The sequence below is a fragment of the Cryptomeria japonica genome, chromosome 7 (genome assembly GCF_030272615.1).
Source record: "Cryptomeria japonica chromosome 7, Sugi_1.0, whole genome shotgun sequence".
Classification (NCBI taxonomy): Eukaryota; Viridiplantae; Streptophyta; class Pinopsida; order Cupressales; family Cupressaceae; genus Cryptomeria; species Cryptomeria japonica.
Window position 1 is genome coordinate 247,162,349 of NC_081411.1, and position 11,539 is coordinate 247,173,887.

The window sequence follows — 11,539 nt, forward strand, 5'->3', positions numbered from 1 at the left end:
TGTTTGACTTTTGTAATAAACCCCACCTTGTCACCCAATGACATGGATTTGGCAAATTGATAAGCCACCATGGGCATATGGGCCTAGGGGTATTTGGTTGAGTATTTTCTAGGTGTTTATGTGTTGGAAATGTCTTAGAAAGGTTTAGGACATGTTGAAACATCTCTAGGTAGGCAGATTTAACATATGTCAAAAGTTGCTCAAACTTGACAACTTTTGTTGACAACTTTTAATGACAACTTTTGGTTGCAAATAGAAACTTCTTTCCAACGGTCACCTCAATTCAAAAGATGGTTGATAACCATTGAGGAAGGTATAAAATATCATTCCCAATCATCATTGAGGGGAGAGGATGACTCTGTAAACATTTGGCATCATTGAAGTAATACAATTTTGATAATTTCCCGCAATTTTGTTATTCTACATGGTGTACGGTACTGTACAAACATTTTGGAATTAGGAAACCACTGAGATGTGTTATAGTGGCCAATAACATTTTATATGAATCAATTCTATGGTCTTAATTTGCCAAGACAAGAGAGAAACCTGTAATTTTCTAGAAGTGGTCTAGATTTGACAGTTTTGCCTAGGGTTTTGCAAAGAAATGGCCTTACCTTGTTGATCCTTCATTAGTGGTTCACGGCTTTGGAGGGGATGAAAGTATGGCCAATGCATTTTAGTATTTTGAAGGTCTTTTTCAGGTTTGGACCATTTGGAGGTGAGGGTTTGATGCATTAAGTTGGGCAACTCCATGTGGCCATCGTGTATGAGTAAGCAAACAGGTCTCACATCAGGAGTTAGAGGTCTGATCATGGCCTGAGAATTAGGAATTGGTGCACTTTCTATGTCCTAAGAGTTTCCCTTGAGGTGGCTTGGTGAGTTAAGGTCTGTGTCTACACACTCCTTTGTAAAATAGGCATAATTAGGGCTATTAGGTCTCCTAACCAAGATAGGGTTTGGGTTCTTGTGTCTCCAACCGCTTAGAACCCTCAGGATATGTTTTGTAACTCTCAAAAGGGTATCCAAATCTAGAATTGTTTGCCCAATTATTCTAGAGAAATAAGGATTTAAGTGCAAAAAACCGGTCTGGCATGGCTACTAGGATTAGTAGGCCTTATTGCAGCAGTTAGCCCAAATCAGTAGAGGGAACCTAAATGTATTGATTGAAGGAGGTCTCCCTAGACTAAGGGACTTCAAAGAAAACCTTGAATATCCATTGTTGCATTGGAGAATGGACCAAACCATTGTTGGCCATAGGGTCCTTAGGAGCCTCTAAAAGACCTCATGAGACACTCAATGAAAGAGACCTTGTGAGGAAGTTTTTTTTTTTTGGAAGAAAGGGATGTGGGACTTGTCAAACTAATATTAATTAACCCCTTGTAGTGTTGTGTGATTTCTAGGGTCCTTGGTGTGCTCTTGGATTAGGGGAACCTATCCTATACCTATACCAGGGCTCTACTTCATATTGGTATTAGAGCATAGGAGGAATCCTTTTGGGAAGAAGAATAGTACATGTTAGCAAAAATAATCAGAGGGTGAGGCTAGAAGAATGCCTCCAAAGGTGAAAAATGTGGAACTTTCCAGGATGATGCAAGAGAACAGAGAAGAGAATGATCGGCTTAGAAAGTTGATTGAGAACTTGGAGGGCAGGCTAGAGAGACCTGATGGCTCGGAGGAAGTGGGAGAAGAAGAGGAGAACCCAAAAGGGCAGGAAGAAGAGGAAGTTCCTATAGAGCATAGGTACCTAGTCAATGCCTTGAAGTCTGTGGAGAGGAGAACCATGGACCAGAAATCAAACCTTCCTATTTTCAGTGGGAAGATAGATGTCGATGGAGTGATGGATTGGATAGAGTCCTTAAACAACTTCTTTGAATTTGAAGACATTGCTGACAACCAAAAGATGAAGATTTCCAAGTCAAAAATGCAAGGAGTAGCCCTGACATGGTGGAATTTTGTGCAAGGAGAAAGAGTAAAAGAGGGAAAAGGAATGATCACCTCTTGGAAGAAGATGATTGCAGAGATCAAGGGAGTATATGTACGTGAGGACTATGAAGTCCAATTACACAAGAGAAGGTAGAATCTAAGACAGAAAGAGATGGATGTGTGTGCCTATACTCAAGAATTTCAAAAACTGAGTATAAAGTCTAAGAAGGTTGAAGGTGAAAGTGAAAGAGTGGCAAGGTATCTAAATGGCCTAAGGTGGAACATACAAGAAGATTTGAACCTCTTGTGCCTTGACATTGTTCATATATTCTATAAATTAGCATTAAAAGTGGAGGAGAAGCTCAAAAGAAGACAAGAGCATAGCAGTAGAGGAAGGGGTAAGCAACCAAGAGGAAGGAGCAACTTCAGAGGAAGAGGATCAAATTTTGAGTTTCAAGGAGAGAGCAGTCAAGACTCCTCAAGGAATGACAACAACAACAAAGGCAACTTCAGAGGGAGAAGGCCTAATTTCAAAGGTAAATCATCAGAAAGAGGAGCAGGACCAATAAAGTGTTTTAATTGCAACCAAGCAGGACACATTGCCAGCAGATGCCCAAAGAAGATGGGGTCTAGTTCCCAAGGAGAAAGGAGAGCCAATCTAACCCAAGAATCAAATTACCAGAGCAGTAGTAAACCTGATTCATATGGTTATCTCGAGATCAGAGAGACACTAATGTTGAGAAGAACCCTCTTGAAGGTACCAATACCTATGGAGCCACCTCAGAGGAAATCTATCTTCCGCACCACTTGCCAATCAGGAGGAAAGGTATATAAAGTTTTGATTGACTCAAGGTCTACTGAGAATTTTGTGTCAATAGAAATGGTAGAGAAGTTGAAATTAAGGAGGATACCCCACCCATACCCCTATAAGGTGTCTTGTCTCACAAAGGGGCACCAAACACTTGTAGAAGAGTAGTCATGGGTATAATTCTAGATAGGTGCATATAACGATAAGATTTTGTTTGATTTTGTTAACATGGATGCTTGTCACCTCTTGTTTGGAAGACCATGATAGTATGATCTCAACGCACACCATGATGAATTTAGGAATACCTACTCCATCACAAAGAATGGCAAGGTCATAGAACTACTGCCCCTGACCGAAAATAATGAAGAGTAGAAAGAAACTAAGTCCAAAGTGATGATGATGGAGGGAAAATCATTCCTCAAGGAGATAAAGATGGAAGAAGGAATATGCTTTGCATTGCTTCCAATACTAGCCTCAAAGGAGAATCCTATTGTAGATGACAAAGCAGAAGGAAAGGACAAGGATGCTAGTCTGGAAGTGAAGGAGATCATTGGTAGATACCAAGGCATAGTTGTAGATGGAGTGCCAAGGAGTTTGCCACCAATGAGAGAGATCAATCACTATATTGACTTGATCCCAGGGGCTACTTTGCCTAACAAGGCTGCATACAAACTCACACCACATCAAAATGAGGAGATGACAAGACAGATTCAAGAGTTGCTAGATTCTGATCTGATTGGAAAGAGTCTTAGCCCATGTGTAGTACCTGCAGTTTTGGCACCCAAAAAGGATGGAACATGGAGGCTTTGTACTGACTCAAGAGCTCTCAACAAGATCGCCATAAGGTATATATTTCCAATGCCTAGGATAGAGGACTTTCTTGATTGTTTGGGGGGTGCAAAATATTTTTCTAAAATTGATATAAAGAGTGGATACCACTAAATTAGAATTAGGCCTGGTGATGAGTGGAAAACAGCCTTCAAAACAAATGAAGGGTTGTATGAGTGGAAGGTTATGCCATTTGGTTTGTCTAATGCCCCAAGTAAATTCATGAGACTCATGAATGAAGTTTTGAAAGAATTCACAAGGAAGTTTGTAATAGTGTACCTGGATGACATCCTAGTATTCAGCAGGACAAAAGAAGAACACTTGAGGCATCTAGACATGGTTTTGAAAAAGTTGAGTGAAAAGGAATTGATGACCAATATGGAGAAGTGTTTGTTAATGCAGGAAGAAATCATCTACCTTGGATTTGTGATCTCCAAAGGTCACTTGAAGATGGATCAGGATAACGTAAATGCAATTATTTATTGGCCTACTCCTAAGACTATTGGTGAAGTTATAAGTTTCCATAGAATAGCCATATTTTATAGAAATTTCATAAGAGGTTTCAGTCAGATATGTGCTCCAATGTTGGAAACCATAAAAGGTGGTCAAAAGTGCAAGCTCTCTTGGACAAAGGAGGCGGATGAGGCATTTGAAACTCTCAAGAAAAAGGTAGCTCAACAATCGGTACTTGCTTTACCCAATTTTAACAAAGTGTTTCAGATTGAATGTGATGCTAGTCATGTGGCCATAGGAGCAGTCATAAGCCAAGAAGGAAGACATATATCATTCTTTAGTGAAAATCTCAATGAGGCAAAGAGAAAATATTCTTCTTATGACCTAGAAATGTATGCACTAGTTCAAGCTTTGAAAAAATGGATGTACTATATGCTACCAAAGGAATTTGTAGTCTATATTGACAACCAAGCCTTGATTTTCATTAATATCCAAGAAAAGTTAAACCATAGGCATATGAAGTGGGTAGAATCCCTACAAGCCTATACCTTTTTCCATAAAACACAAGAAAGGAGTAGCCAACAAAGTGGCTGATGCACTGAGTAGGAGAGTGCTAACCATATCTGAAATCCAATTAGAAAGCATTGGGATTGATGCAATGAAAGATATGTATGCTGCAGATGAGAACTTTAAGGAGATTTATAAGGCATGTACTGAATTTGGTGAAAGGTATCATGTGGAGTTTTCTAATCCAAGATGGACTTCTTTTCAAAGGTGGGCAATTGTGTATACCAAAGTGCTCAATGAGGACTAATATCAGCAAGGAAAAGCATAGTGGGGCTATGGCTGGTCATTTTGGTTTGGATAAGACACTTGAATTGGTAAGGAGGCACTACTTTTGGCCCAAATTGTAGGTTGATGTAAGAAATTTTGCAGATTCATGCACCATTTTCCAAAAGGCAAAAGGAAGAAGCACCAATGCTAGTCTCTATCAACCCTTACCCATTCCATCAAGACCTTGGGAAAGTGTGTCAATGGACTTTGTAATGGGTTTACCTAGGACCCAGAAGGGGTTTGACAATGTATTTGTGATAGTGGATAGGTTTAGCAAAATGACACATTTCTTGCCATGTAGGTCCACTAGTGATGCATCTTATATAGTAGATTTGTTTTTCAGAGAAGTAGCAAGGATTCATGGACTTCTATTGAACATAGTGTCTAACAGGGATGTCAAATTTGTTGGCCATTTTTGGAAAACTCTGTGGAGGAAACTTGGCACCAATTTGTCTTTCTCATCAGCCTATCATCCCCAAACAGATGGGCAAACAGAGGTAGTAAACCAGTCATTAGGGAATTTGTTGAGATGCCTTACAAGGCTGCATGGTGAAAAATGGGATTCAATCTTACCTCAATCTGAGTTTTTCTACAATTACAGTGTAAACAGAAGCACATGGAAGTCACCATTTTAGATTGTGTATGGGTTGCATCCAAGAGAGGTGTTGGAGTTGAGAAAACTACCCTATACAGATCCCATAAGTGTAGATGGTGAGAGGTTTGTTGAAGCTATAAAGGAAATACATGAGTAGGACAAAATGCAACTTCAAAAGTCATCAGAAAAATACAAAGAACATGCGAATCAAAAAAGGAGAGAGGTACAGTTTCAAGTTGGAGATTCGGTTTGGGTAAATTTGAAGAAGAAAAGGTTACCCAAGGGAAAACACACTAAGCTCATGCAGAGGAAAGTAGGACCATATCAAATCTTGAAGAAGTTTGGTACCAATTCTTATGAAATTCAATTACCATCAGACCTTGGCATACCTCCTATTTTTAATGTTTGTGATTTAACTCCTTTTAAAGGTGATTCTAATGCAGGTAACTCACAACAGGTCCTAGAAGATGTAGTAGATATAGACATTCCCAAACATGAGCCACCTAAGCTTGAGAAATTTTTGGACACCAAGATTGTAAAGAAGACCAAGAACAATGAGTACAAGCAATACTTGGTCAAATGGAAAGGAAAACTAGACTCTAAAGCCATTTGGTTGGATGAAGATCAGATCAAGAAGCATGGCACTACATTCCATAACCTCATCTCAAGTGGACTTGAGATTCATTCACCCCAAGAGTATGGTACAGGAGAACCTCTTGACTAAGATGATAAGAGAAATAAATGCTAAAGTTCACACATGGGAATGTGACCTTCCAATCAATGTAATAGGATAGTTTTGTTTGTTTGATTTTTGTAATAAACCCCACCTTGTCACCCAATGACATGGATTTGGCAAATTGATAAGCCACCATGGGCATATGGGCCTAGGGGTATTTGGTTGATTATTTTTTAGGTTTTTATGTGTTGGATATGTATTAGAAAGGTTTAGGACATGTTGAAACATCTCTAGGTAGGTGGATTTAACATATGTCAAAAGTTGCTCAAACTTGACAACTTTTAATGACAACTTTTGGTTGCAAATAGCAACTTCTTTCCAACGGTCACCTAGGTTCAAAAGGTGGTTGATAATCATTGAGGGAGGTATAAAATATCATTCACAATCATCATTGATGGGAGAGGATGACTTTGTAAACATTTGACATCATTGAAATACAATTTTGAGAATTTCCTACAATTCTGTTATTCTAAACGGTGTACGGTACTGTACGAACATTTTGGAATTAGGAAACCACCAAGATGTGTTAGAGTGGTCAATCACATTTCATATGCATCAAGCCTGAGGTATTAATTCTCCAGGACAAGAGAGAAACCTATAATTTTCTGGAAGTGGTCTAGATTTGATAGTTTGCCTAGGGTTTTGCAAAGAAATGGTCTTACCTTGCTCATACTTCATTGGTGGTTCATGGATTTGGAGGGGATGCAAGTATGGCCAATTTATTTTATGGTTTTGAAGGTATTTTTTAGGTTTGGACCAGTTGGAGGTGAGGGTTTGATGCATTAAGGTGGGCAACTCCATGTGGCCACCGTGTATGAGTAAGCAAACAGGTCTCACATCAGAGGTTAGAGGTCTTATCATGGCCTAAGACTTAGGAATTGGTGAATTTTCCATGTCCTAAGAGTGTCCCTTGAGTTGGTTTGGTGAGTTAAGGTGTATGTCTACACACTCCTTTGTAAAATAGGCCTAATTGGGGCTATTAGGTCTCCTAACCAAGATAGGGTTTGGGTTCTTGTGTCCCCAACCAGTCATAACCCTTGGGATATGTTTTGTAACTATCAAAAGGGTATCCAAATATGGAGTTTTTTGCCTGATTCTTTTGGAGAAATAAGGAGTTAAGTGCGGAAAACCTGTCTGGCAGGGCTACTAGGATTAGTAGGCCTTATTGCAGCAGTTACCCCAAACTGGTAGAGGGAACCTAAATGTATTGATTGAAGGAGGTCTCCCTAGCATAAGGGACTTCAAATAAAACCTTGAATAGACATTTCTACATTGCAAATGGACCAAACCATTGTTGGCCATAGGGTCCTTAGGAGCCTCTAAAAGACCTCATGAGATGCTCAATGAAAGAGACCTTGTGAGGAAGTCTTTGTTTTTGGAAGAAAGGGATGTGGGACTTGTCAAACTAATATTTCTTAACCCCTTGTAGTGTAGTTTTATTTCTAGGGTCCTTTGTGTTCTCTTGAATTAGGGGAACCTATCCTATACCTATACCAGGGCTCTTCATCAACATTATTCATAAACGTGATGTCCTTTCTTGCATGGAGTTTTCCTTCATGCGAGCGCATGTCTATTCTGTGAGTGGGATCTTCTCCTTTCTTGAAATGGTACATCTATTATGAACAATCTCTCCTCTAATAAATTTTGTGAACCTTCTTCTTCCCCTTTCTCTCTCTTTGAAAACTACCTCTTCTATTGTGTTATTCATAACTTGATGTCCTTTCTTGAATGAAGTTATCCTTCATGTGAGCACATGTCTATTTCTTGTTTAGGATGTATTCCTTGCTTGATACGGTATGTATTTTATGAGTAATATCTCTCTAGAAGTTGTGTAATTCTTCTCATTGTCCTACACTTGGGGGTCAATGATCTCTCTCCCTCTCTCTTTCTCTAAGGATCCACTTTTCCCTATTGTATCGATGGTGTGAGTTTTATTACTTGATGTCACTCCTTGTGCGTAATTGTTGGTTATTTTCTCAAGGATTCTCTTTTATACAAGAGGTATAAGTCTTTGACTACAACCTCTTTCACACTTGGTAATGTAAATCTATAATAAATCCACCCATCCCCCATAGGGCTAAAAGTGTGTCATCCTTCATCAAGAATCTCTTTACCCTAGCAATAGGATGAAGGATTGAATTCTTGTTCACTCCTTTTCTTTGTTCTAGAATATGTTATATTTGTCTAAGACAACTTCTCTTGGAGGAAGATGCCTTTTGAACAAATATCTCTTCTCCTTCAAGGATCTCCTTTACACTTACAACAAGATATCTCTTTTCAACTATCTTATCCTTGCTTGAAGAGTATTCCCTCTTTTGCTTGGATTTATGACATTGTTGTATAGTTGATATCTTCTTTGTGATGAAGGTAGGTATCCTTGTTCTACTTCCCTTAAGATATCAACATCAACCTATGTTGACATCTTAAAGGGGGGCACCCACACTACTCCTTTGTACTATACTTCTCTTATGCATTGTACAATGGGACTTTCTTGGAACCAGAGCACAAACTCTTAGAGAAAGATGTCATCACTTTTCTTTTGTATAGTGGGTCATTCTCGGAACCAAAGCACGGACTCTTAGAGCGAGATGACACCACTTTTATCTTATGTAGGGTGATTATTCTCGGAACCAGAGCACATACTCTTAGAGCGGGATGTCACACCTTTCTTGACACTTTTATACAGGTTGTAGCATACTTGGGCATAGACTCCTATGAGACACGTCGAACCTCACTTGCACACACACAAATGAGGTTGGGTTGAACTAATGGTGTTCTCACTCTCCTCCCTTGCATGGATCACCTAGATAGACTCTGGGGGCTAGACTCATGTTCTTCTCTCCATGGATCACCTAGTTCTAGGGGCGAGATGTCCACGGTTTCTCTCTTCTTCGCCTTTCTTCTCATGGATCACCAAAATGTGTATTCGTGTCCTCTCTCTCCTTCCTCTCATGAACCCATAGTTTTACTATTGTTGGTTCATGGATGATGTCAGCTTTTCTCTTTTATGTGATTATATGTGTTCATGAGGTGGTTGCTGGCATTCTACACTCTTATGAGAATAGTTGATGTTGTCATTGATGGCAACCAACTGGCAACCAACTGATATTCATTTGATAAGCCACCGACAATTACCAGCACCGACAATAGACATCTACATACACTGACAGACACTTCACTGGCAGCGGCAACAATGTATACCGACACCCCAGCCGATAGGGAATAAACTTTTGTTTATTGTATTTAAATGTAGTTATCTTTTCTAAAGCTAACATGGCATATTGTAAAAGACTCATATATATCTATGAGATCTTATAGGTCATTTTGTAAGTAAGAAAGAGATAGAGGATGATATTGTGATATAGTTGATAGCGAAGGTTTTGGTAATGGAATGAGCTTAAACCAGTACTGAACCTGGCATAGTTGATGGTATTTTGAAGCAGTACATTGTATTGGATTTCATAATCCACTTTTGTAGTTAGTGTGACTCTTATTGAGCAGTGTGCTCTACATAGTTGGCCTTCCTGCATGTGCAGGCCCCTCATTGTAAGTAATATTTATTCATTGGCCAGTGAGTGAATATTGTGGGTCACAAATCCCACCATGGTTTTTCCCACACCGGGTTTCCTCGTTAAACATCTTGTGTTATGGTGTGTTTTCTATGTTGTCTTTATTGTTCCTATTTACTACATTAATTCTTATTTACCGGTACACTATTTTGGGATGCAAAGTTCTTAATAAGTTTAAATATTTTGTAAACTGGTTAGATACTAATTCACCCCCCCCTCTCAGTATCTTTGGGATTGTCATTAATCCTAACAGTGGCATTTTATGTTTCAAGGATGATATTAGTTGATTGAGACATTTTTCATACAGAGGTCTCTTCGACTAGTTGACTTGAGGTCTTAAGATATTAGCTTTTGTTGCATGCCTTTTTATGTGCACTTGCATATGTTTGAGTGAGTTAAGATCCTAAGATTGGGGGATTGGTTCTTTGAGATTAGTGGCATCTTATACTCCTTGTGATCTTGCTCCACATCTCTCATCTTCATCTCTCTCTTTCTTCTACTTTACCGACAGTATTGGCGTAAGCCATACTCCCGCTAAAGTGGGGACTAAATGTAGTGTCATAAAATTGCACCCCTTGCAATTTTGACCACGTTTTAGGCCCTTTACATTGGAAAAATCATCTCCTATGCTTGATCGAGACCCATCTATGCCTCCACCATGGAATTGGGCCTCATTTCCACACTTTGCAACTTGTTTAGACCCTATTTTGGGCCCCGAAAATGGGTGGGACCATGGCATGGCACCCTGGTCCTCCTTATGACCATGGTGTGGCACCCTGGTGCTCCTTAGGATAGGGGCACCATTCCCTTGTCCTCCCTCTTTATGTGTCCCTAAAATGGGTCCATCTAACCCTTGACCCTATTTTTCTCTTCGTGATTAATTCTCCCCTATGTAGGCCTTTGGTGAGATGAATTAATTCTCTAAGGCATGTATAAAAGGGAATTGGTCTTCTCATTTACATATACAAGAATTCAAGTAGAAGGTCTTCATTATCATCATCAAGCATGCAAGTCTTCAAGCATTCATCAAGTCTTCTTTCTTCATGTGTCTTCTTCATTCATCCATTGGAGCAACATTACAACATTCATTTGCAAGCATACATGTGTGTTAGGGTTTTGTCATGTTACATGCAATTTCATGCAACACTTGTGATTACATTCAAGAAGAAAAGCAATCATCATCAACAAATTGCAGATCTACAAAGTATACACTTCCATTATTTACATTTCTTCATTTGCAATTACTTTCTTTCAAGGTTGATTCCTCAACCGAGGTTTGACTAAGGCCAAACCCTATCCACAACCCTTCTCCCCTTCTTTTCTATGTGTAGGTTGCAGGTGCGCAGTTGTATTTTCATATTTGGACTCCATTTACAGAGGCGAAAAAAACCTTTTCATTTTGCAGATTTTTTGAAGGACCATGTACACTTTCACCACAATCTGGACAACTTTTCTCCAAATTTGCAGAGCAGATCCGTATCAGTCTAATTAGGTTAGATCCAAAGTTACAGCTCGATCCCGAACCGGTAGCTCCTCATTTCACTCATTTTCTCTCTTTTCCACATAATCAACAAGTGAACTCTCCAATTTACAAAAGAGGATAAATCACACTTCAACCCTTGCAATCCACCTGGAATTCACATCCTTGTCTCTCTTGGATTTGGATCTAGTGGATTCAAGCCCCTCTTTTGAATGTAAATTTCTCCCAAGTGAAAAACCATCCTAGTGACTTCCTTTCTCTTTCCTAGGTGGGGAGTCACTAGGGTTCAATTTTTTCACTTTACAATTTGGTT